Raw genomic sequence first — 10,427 nt, 5'->3', positions numbered from 1 at the left:
TAAGTGGATGGGAGTGGATGCCTGAGATTTGGGGGTGGGGTGGGGATGAGGGAGTTTTTATTTTTATTTTTTAAAAATTGAGGGAGGAGAGGGTGGGTTGGGGAGGAGGGGAGGGGGAAGGTGTGGTAGAAGTAGATTTTCTTGTATTTGCATTCCATTAAAAAATAATAAGATAATTGAATATTTTTAAAGATAATATAATTTAACATGTTCCAATGAGATATTTCAGTATAAAACGATTAGAAATTATTTTTTAATATCGTCCGTGCATCTCACACAAATATATATACTAATTTACATATTTAAAAATGGCAGCTACCAGGCGGAAGAGTTGTGCCGGGTGAATACCAATTGGTGATTGGGTGCATACTGCATCAACTAAAAACATCCAAAAGAAATGCTTTTACGCATACTGTATCAGCGCATGTATCGAGTATTTAATACAAAACCCAAAAGGCCAAAATGTTGTTAATAGTATAACTTTTTGATTTGAAACTATAAGTAAGGAACATAAATAGAGTTTTAACTATTTGTAGCATCGCATAATTTTTCTAAGGAAACAAGTCAAAACTCTCCATTAAAGTTTTGGCTGGTAAATCACAAGAGCTAGCTAGACTCCCTTGACTAGTCTACTATGAGGAGTCCAAATTCACTACAACAATTTGCAGATAAAGAAAAACTTGTCTTCTGGGACAGAATTAACCTGTTGCAATATATACAAAGCACTTAATTAATATCAACATAAGTTTCACATAACGATTTTAAGTGCATTACACATTCATCCACTACAGCTTGCACATGTAGAGATTTTCTGGGTCATAATGACCCTGAGGTCCTGTATTCAGACATTTGCAAGCTGAAAAATTCAGCTGTCTCAGTCATCTGATTAATTGTGCAAAAGACAATTTAAAACAAATTTTTGCTAATCGACAGCTTTAACGCGGTATAGATAATCAAACAATGCCCCCTTTTAGCAAAGTAGAACTCATAAAGTTTACAAACTCATTGTCCTCGGGGAGAATGCTACCACTAATTGGCTGTCTTGACATACCCCTACAAAATCCTGAGACCCCTCCCCTTCAAGGGCCATCTCACGCACCAACCAAACCCCATTCCCCTACCCCATGCCATCCCACACTTGTATCCTTTCACATATGGATTTCGAAATGCTAGTATACCCAAGCAACATACAAAAATCCCTGAACTGATGAGCCCCAAAACATGTTTACCTGAGTTGTCCCACGGAGAGTGCTTGTAGCTTCCTATTCACTACTATCAACGGCTGAGAAATTCAGCATTTCGACACTTACAAGGTGCAGTAATATTGAAACCAGCTTCCTCTTTGGTAAGGAAAAATCAACTGACTTGGTTGCTTCCTCAGTGCTTGTAGGATGAATTTCGAATCAGACCCTTTTAAAGGGCCAAAAGCATCCATGTGAGATGCCACAACTAGCTAGTTTGTCACAGGTGATTGACAAATTAGCCGACTTAGTTTCTCCCTCGCTGCTCATTAGAAGAATTCCCATCAGACCTCTTTAATGGGTCAAACGCATCTGCATGAGATGGCCCAACTAACTCATCTGTCACTGGTGATTGACAAGGCAACTTTATATCTCCATTTGAGCTCAAGCCATCACTTTTTGCAGGATCATGCGTAGGACTTAGGTCCTCAAACAAAGCTAAAATGAAGTTTTTGTAACCTGGTATCATCTGCTCACCAAACCTCATTGCTGAAGTAGGTGAACCCATACCACTTTGAGTTTGAGATTCCATTGCATCAACTTCAGCCAATAGATCCGACACCGACTCTTCAGCCAAAGTGCTGAACTCAATAGGCTCATTAACAGTTGCCTGCCAAGTGGATAAGTTTGACATCTGGAGAGATGTGGAAGTATGATTAAGATTAAGTTGATCTGCAATAGGAGTGGGTGTGGCAACATGATCATTCACTGCTTCAGCTGGCTTTAGCGAAGAAATGGAGACAACACGGGAATCCCATTCTTCTGCAGATGGTTCTGCAGTAGGTGAATTTCCATCCTGTTCATCAGCTAGACTAGAACCACTGCTCCAGCTACGGCCTGAGTCCTGCACAGAAAGCTTAGAAGGAACAGATTCTTTATTTTCAGCTGCCTGCCCAGCTTTAGCTTCACCATAGGACTTTGGAGTAGAACTAGACCAATCATGGATATCTGAAGCATGACGAGAAACACCTGAACTCAAAGAAAGCAGCTTTTCAGCAGCCTGAGTTTCAATATCATCATAGATTGTTTTTGTGACAGGACTTGGCCGATCTGGAAGACTCACATTACCTTTCTGCTCAAATGAATCTTTTGAATGGGTACCTGAAGCAAAACCATTGTCCAAGTTAAATGAAACTCTGCTACTGGTTGAGGACCCCCAATTCTGTCCAGAAGACTGTCCGGCATGACTCTGGTTGTTACATTGGGTATTACAACTGTAACTATCAGTATTCTGGCACATTGTGCTTCCACACAAATCCTGAATTACTTGACCTGTGGCAATACGAAGCTCCACATTTTCATGACCACTTCCCTTACTTGGAAGAGCTACATGCACCTCCCCGTGATGGGATAAAGGGACTGGGCTACACAGTTGGAGTTTGTTTGAATAAGAACTACTTCCATTCATCAAGTCCAAAAACTTTGGAAAAGGAGCAGACAACCCATCCATCCTTGCATTCTCAGCATTTCCATTTGAATCTTTACTTGCATGGTGGCAGGGTGCCTCCATTTCTCTGCATTCTTTTCCTGTTCCAGTAGAACTTCCACACCCAGCACCATTTCTGTCATCAGAGGTAGGTCTAAGCTCATGAGACAGGCTTGATGTCTTTCCATGAATTACAGGGGCTTTACGGAACAGCCCATTTAGTGCATCATTTAGAAGTACTGCATCATCATGCTCATGATTTGTCCATATCCTCATATCAAGTGGGAAAAGCCCCAATGTATTCCATTTCCTCAATTGTGCCATCGAAAATGATCCTTGTATTTTACCATTAGGGTCACGGTAATGCCAAACTTCATCTGTTTCACCGATGTTGGTGGATGCGGAGTTCGCTGTTGAGAGACTTGCAATTGAAGTCTCAGATCCAGACCCCTCCATAGCCTGATCAACAATGGCTCGATTTCCTAGCTTCTCCAAGATTGTAGTTCCATGAGCTTTTGCTTTCTCATTTATTTTGCACTGAGCCATGGTAGATCCCTCTCCTTTAACTGGTTAAGTACAACAGAAATTCTAATTAGGACATGGCGAGTTAACTTTTAAAAGTTCTTAGTAAAATTAATATCTCACCATTTGCAACATGATGACCATATTTCAGTCCCCCCTGCATCCTATCTGATGCTCTCTCAGGATTTTTAGCTTGAATGAGTTCACTTAGTGTTAGTGATAATTTCTCTTTCAAGCATACCCAATATAACTTGAAGAGATACTCCCAGCTGCCTTTGTCATCAAAATCTACTTGAACCTGAACAGGTATTTGGTACATATAGAAATTTAAATCACAGCAAATTGTCGAAATGAATCCTACATTTTTTTATTTGTAGAAAAAAAAATTGAAACTAGATAGTTATTATGTTCTGCATAAAGATTCAAATTAAATGATTTCTTTCTTTATGGAAAGAATGAAAGGAAAACTTCTAAACTTGTGGTCTAAAATAAGCCATAGATACTTGTATGGCTGTAAATCATCTTATAAAGAGTGAAATGGAAAGTTTAAAGTCAAATTGTTACACTGCATACATTAGGAATGAGGAAGTAGAAATATTGCAAGACATGACAAAACAAAACAAATAATGAAGGGAGCGAAAAAACTAGTATGATATACCTTTTCGCTGTTCCCTTGGTCTTTATTCTCAATCAGCAAGATAGTTTTCATGCACATGGAGCAAAAACCTTTTTTTCCTCGTATACAGACGTAATCAGCACTTTTTGCACATCCCTTGCACAATGAATATGTACATGTATAGCACATATAGTGGGAACCCTTTTGACACACACTACAAATATGCCAACCTGATAACAGAAATAAGTTTGCGACGTTACTACAGAATAGAAGAAATGATAATAACTTTTTTTAATAAGTAATCCATGATTTTATAAATGCTTGCACTAAAGCGAGTACGGAAGAACATAACTACAGATTGTGCAGACCCCTAGTTGTTTCTAAAATTGCATCAACATCATTTACAATAAACAAGTCGCACCAAAAAGCTAAGCAAAATAAGAAATTTTTGTTTTAGGCTAATATAGATTTCTCCTATGGCCTTCAAAGATCATGTCATTCCTTTAAAGCCACACAGTCCACCACGCAACTACAAAAATCTTCAAGACTTGCAGCTCATGAATCCTTTTTTAAAAACAAAAAAGCGCAGTCCATGATTCATGTTGGACAACGTTGGAAAGGAACAAAGAATTGATAACAGGCACCCTATCGTAAAAGGAACAAGTCTTTTGACGTTTAGACAAAGAAAAAAAATAGTGCACAAAGTCAAACTGAAGGACCAGGTAATGAAGTGGGTTGCCTAACAGTTAAAAACGGCACAATTCCAAGCATATGTAATACGGTATTGTCAGCCAAGATGATTTGTCTTAATGCAATGTGGTTAACTAGTTACTAATAGTTCAATATCAAATAATTATAAGTCACGCCAAATTAGTGCACGATGACCACTTCCTTAATTTTTTTTCCATGTTGTACTTTGGGTATACCCCACTATGTGGGAATATACTGGGTTTGTTGTTGTTGTTGTACTTTGGGTATAATAAATTCCTAACCTTGAATGAGAAGGCATCTCAGTATGCAGTAGCCTAATAAATGCCAATCTAAGACACAATTCAAAAATGTGTTTGTGGAAAGAGTTGATAGAAATCCTATCAATTACAGCAATTGAGTCTCAATCCTAAACTAGGTGGAGTTGTGTGGAGCCTCCAAAGTCTATTCTGCTCTATTGATGGGGAAAATCCCACAACAAAGAACAACTATAATGCAATCCCAAACTAGCTGGGACTGTTAGAATTATTTACTAAATGTGAACTTAACATTAAATTATTATTTTGTTTGCCAAAACGGGCTGAGTGTGAAATGGTTGGTGGACAAGACACGGGCTATATATTTATGTGGATTTCATGGTGGGCCTGTATTTCATGTACTAGGTGTGGGCTGGCAATAGTGTAGGCTTGTTGGAGACCAGTGAGACTGTAATGGGGAAGCTCATTAGGTTAAGGCTTTTAAGCCTATATCCTATACTGGCTTAACCTAAGACGTTTTCTTATAGTTGTTAGACATTATAAACTAAAGGAGAGGAAGACCCATCATAGTTTGTCCAAGTTGTATGTTGCTATGGCGGACCAAATGTAAATCATTTTTTTTTGGCAAATTTAATTATTTTAAAGGTGTTCTTCATCTATGTGATTATTATTATTTCTCGATTAATTTAATGCTTGGTGACAGAGTAAATTACATATATCTAGAAACCAATTGAATGTTTATGAGATGAATAGAAAAAAATATTACTATTACCGTAAACTAGATCACGTTTGAGTTTGCATCCTAAACCCTTAACGGCTAAACCAGAGAAGATATTGCGGCCAATGATTCTGTTTTACTTGCACTGAGTATGAAGATGTTGCTTTATTAAAATAATATTCAACGAATCAAGTTCAAAGTTATTTTCAGTTTTGGAATTCTTAAGTTCTAAGCAATAACCGTATGATACAAGGTTTCAGTGAAAACTATGCTTTAGTGGATCCTTAATTGCTTTAATGGATTCTTGAGTTCATTCCATTCTATTGGCAGAAACTCCCGTGAATAAACCAAAACTAGTAAAAAATAAAAGGAAAAAATCTAATAACAAGCAATATAAAGTAAAGGCATAATACATAAACAAGCAAACAAACTTAGTTGAGGCCGCCTCAGCTTGACAAGAAAACACTCCATCTTTGGGTATGCACATCTAGACACGTCAACTCGTCTTCACTATGTCAGTTGAAGACTCCCAACTTACAAAAATGAACATCTAGACACCTCCAAAATTTATGTGCCATGTCAGCAATGCATCCACGAGAGACAGTGGGTTGAGTTGGGAGTGTTTAGTTGTCCGCTGAGATGTTCAGATGTGCACTCTAAAAGTTTGTAGTGTCTCTGTGTGTATTATGCCTAAAGAAAATAGGTTCTTTTGAGTTCCTAAAGAAGGGGAAACATACCACAGAACCATTTGGCATTGGAGCTGAAAAATTCCTCGTCTCGTTTAATACACGCTGGATGATATGCCTTCGGACAACCCCTGACCATTCACAATCAAATTTGGAACAAATTAGAAAATCTATATTACTTGTCAACCTTCAGCAAAACAAATGTAGTAAACAAGCATTCAAAAAATGGAAAATCAATCAACTACTTCTCAATCCTAAACTGATTGCGATCAAGCTATACAAATCCTCTAGATCAATTTTACTCAATTTGTGACTTCCCTTACAACAAAAGCTTTCACAATGGAAAAAAGGTATCCCAGTGCACTAAGCTCTCGCTATGCGCAGAATCCAAGAAATGGCCGGTCCACAGAGGTCTAATGTACACAAACTTGCCCTACATTTATGCAAGAGGCCGTTTTCCACAGCTCAAACCTGTGACCTCGTGGTCACACGACAACAATTTTACAAGTTACCCCTTTGCCTTTGCTTCACAACATGGAAATGAAAGCAAAACACTTTCTGGATAAAGCATTTAATGAGATTAGCAAAAAACACTAAACCAGCATCCAAAAATTGGAAGAAAAAAGATCCAATCTAACTATGCCTCAATCCTAACAAATTCCCAAATCCTCAACATCAATTTCACTCAATTTAGTATTTTCGCAATGTAAAATGAAGGCAAAATTAGAAACTAATTTGTCAAAATGACCAAAAAAAGCACGTGATTGTGATTAATCAATTTTACCAGTGACTCCAAAGCTCCCCTTCACTTTCACAATATGGAAATGAAAGTAAAATGCTTTAGGGATAAAAATACTCATGCGATTAGCAAAAAATATACTAAACTAGCATCCAAAAATTCAAAAAATCAATCAACTAAACCTCAATCCTAACAAATTCCAAAATCCTCCATACCAATTTCACTCAATTTAGTACCTTCTAATGCAAAATGAAACCAAAATACAAAACTAATTTCTATACAGCATTTCCCTTGCAGAAATGCAAGAGGTTGTTTACACCGCTCGAATCCCATGACAACAACTTTACCCGTTAATCCAAGGTTCCCCCTCGCTTTCACAATATAGAAATGAAAGCAAAAATCAATTTTGTGACGAAATACTTATGAGACTATCAAAAACTACACTAAACTAGCATCCAAAAATTGCCAAAAATCAATCTAACTACGCCTCAATCCTAACAAATTCCAAAATCCTCTAAACCAATTCCACTTAATTTACTATTTTCACAATGCAAATAAACTCAAAATCACTACACAAAACGACAAAAAAAAAACAATTTTGTGACAAAATACTTATGAGATTATGAAAAAACACTAAACTAGCATCCAAAAATTGCCAAAAATCAATCTAACTACACCTCAATCCTAACAAATTCCAAACTCCTCTACACCAATTTCACTCAATTTACTACTTTCACAATGCAAAATAAACTCAAAATCACTACACAAGACGACGAAAAAAACAAAGATTAATTCAACTAAACTAAACTCAACTCACTTGCGATCGCATAGAACAAGCGAACCACCATCGAAACATATAAAACAAACATCCTCCTCCTCATCTTCCTCCACCACCACTCTCTGCACCTTCACCGCCGCCGCCGTCTTCCCCTGTCCACGTGGCGGCCTTCCTCTCTTCCTCTTCTCAACTCCGCCGACGACGATCACGTTTCCGACCGTACCAGCTCCGCCGCCTCCGGCAGTAGCAGCAACCGCACCACCGCCACCTCCTCCGGCGACTACTCCTTCAGCTCCTGTGAAGGTAACCGGGGCGACGATCGGCGGAGATTCATCCATATCTGGAAATTTTAATTAGATTTTTAATTAAATTTTTCGCTTTTTTTTTTAGTGGAGATATACAAAACCCTACACGGAACGTGAAGTGTCAGAGTTGGGGTAATGAATTATGTGAATGAACATTCGTCATTATTGACTGTTTATATAAATGTTATTGTACAATTTCTTTTGAGTATATAAAGGGGTAGACTTTACACTTTTTCGATTAGTGTTTGATTGAATAGTATACTATACTAGTAGTTGGGTAAGTATGTAATAAAATTTTGTGAACTAAAACCGACAAAAAGGACTACACGTGTAATGTGTTTATTTTGTGTAATAAACCCATGACAATTTTTATTTTTATTTTTTAGTTGGTGTTTAGTATTTACTCTGAGATTGATCGGTTTGAATTTACATTGAAAATTTTTGAATTTGACATTTTGTATTTGTTTTGGGATTAACTCATTTGAATTATGTCGGAAAGTTTTGAATTTGGTGTTTCGTATTTACGTTTGAAATTGACTGATTAAAATTTGTGGCGGAAAATTTTAAATTTGGTATTTTGAATTTACTTTTGAGATTGACTGATTTAAATTTGTGTTGGAAAGTTTTAAATTTGGTATTTCGTATTTACTTTGAGATTGATTGATTCGAATTCTTGTATAAAAGATCTTGCATTTGGTGTTTTGTTATTTACCTTGAGATTGACTGGTTTGAATTTATGTCAAAAAAATTTGAATTTCGTATTTCGTATTTACTTTTGGGATTAGCTGATTTGAATTCGTGTCGAAAAGTTTTGAATTTGATATTTTGTATTACTTTTGAGATTGACTGATTTAAATTTGTGTTGAAAAGTTTTGAATTTGGTATTTCGTATTTAGTTTGAGATTGATTAATTCAATTTTTTATCGGAAAGATCTTGCATTTGGTGTTTTGCTATTTGCTTTAAGATTGACTGATTTGAATTTATGTTGAAAAATTTTGAATTTAGTATTTCGTATTTACTTTTGAGATTAATTGATTTAAATAGAGGTGTGCATCGGTCGGTTCAGTTCGTTTTTATATATTATCGATTTGGTTTCTCGATTTTTGATTTTTAAATATGCTAAACCAATAACCAAATCAATAAGATATTTTTTATCGATTTTTGGTTTATCGGTTTTTAGTACTTAACGGTTCGATTTTCGGTTTAACCGATAAGAAAATATTCATAAAATAGAAGTAGTAGTAACTAACATGAAAAAAAAATTGAATCTTAGTTGCCATAAAAAATTCTACATGATGTGTTTTAATTTACACGAACCTTCAAGTTTGAACTAAAGGATGTTAGGAGAAATTAAGAGTTTGCATAATTGAAATAATAAATTTGTTAATTTGTAGAAATTAACGAGAAATTAAGAAAAATATATAATAAGTCATATATATATATATATATATATATATATATTAGTTTAGGTGTACGCGTCTTGCACGTATACCTCACTTTAATGAGTTCAAACATTACATTAAATAAGATATTTGTTTAAATAATAAAAATGAATATAACAATTAAATTTAATATCTTTTAAGTAGATAAAGATGGAGAATTTATTTATTAAACCTAATCTTTACCAAAAAAAAAATTAAAAGTCGATCGATATTCATCTACCATTTGTAAATTGCAACAAAATAATACAATGATAGAGACATCAAAATAATACAATTAAATCTAATTTTTACACACAAAAATTTTCTCAAAGTCGTCTGACACTCATCTACCACCCGTAAACAGTAACAAAATAATACTATAATAGAGATATCAAAATAATTCAACTAAACCTAACTTTTATATAAAAATAAATCTCAAAACCAACTAACATTTATCTATCATCTGTAAACTGCAATAAAATAATACGATAAAAGTGATATCAAAACAATACAATTAAACTTAAATTTTACACACAAAATTTCTCAAAACCGATCGAGATTCATCTACGAACTATAAACTACCACAAAAATAACAAACTAATACAGATATTATGATAATACGATTAAACCTAACCTTTACCTAAAAGAAATTCAAAGCTGACCCACATTCATCCAGCATCTATAAATTAAAATAAAATAATAAGATAATAAAGATATCAAAATAATACAATTAAACCTAACTTTTACACAAGAAATTCTTCAAAGTCAACTGACATTCATCTACGACTTGTAAACTATAAAAAAAAAATTAATAGTGATCACAAAGCTTCGATTTTGATCCAACAAATTCTTGTCTAAGCAAAAATTTTGATCCTAAAGAATGATTTTGAATAAAAACAAAGAAGATATATATATACACATATTTTGAATTCTATTATGCTGACAAAACAGTGAAGAAGTTGAGGGATAAAAAATCAAGTATCCACCAATCTAGACATGATCAAGTTAG

General features: G+C 35.1%; 1 pseudogene; it reads right to left on the bottom strand.

Annotated features, from left to right (window-relative positions):
* Positions 1-688: 688 nt before the first annotated feature.
* On the bottom strand, positions 689-8,193 carry LOC107868175 (annotated as a pseudogene).
* Positions 8,194-10,427: the final 2,234 nt, after the last annotated feature.

Source organism: Capsicum annuum, chromosome 4, assembly GCF_002878395.1.
Source record: "Capsicum annuum cultivar UCD-10X-F1 chromosome 4, UCD10Xv1.1, whole genome shotgun sequence".
NCBI classification, from domain to species: domain Eukaryota; kingdom Viridiplantae; phylum Streptophyta; class Magnoliopsida; order Solanales; family Solanaceae; genus Capsicum; species Capsicum annuum.
The sequence above is the reverse complement of the archived record's forward strand: the minus strand, read 5'-3'. Positions and strand labels throughout refer to the sequence as shown.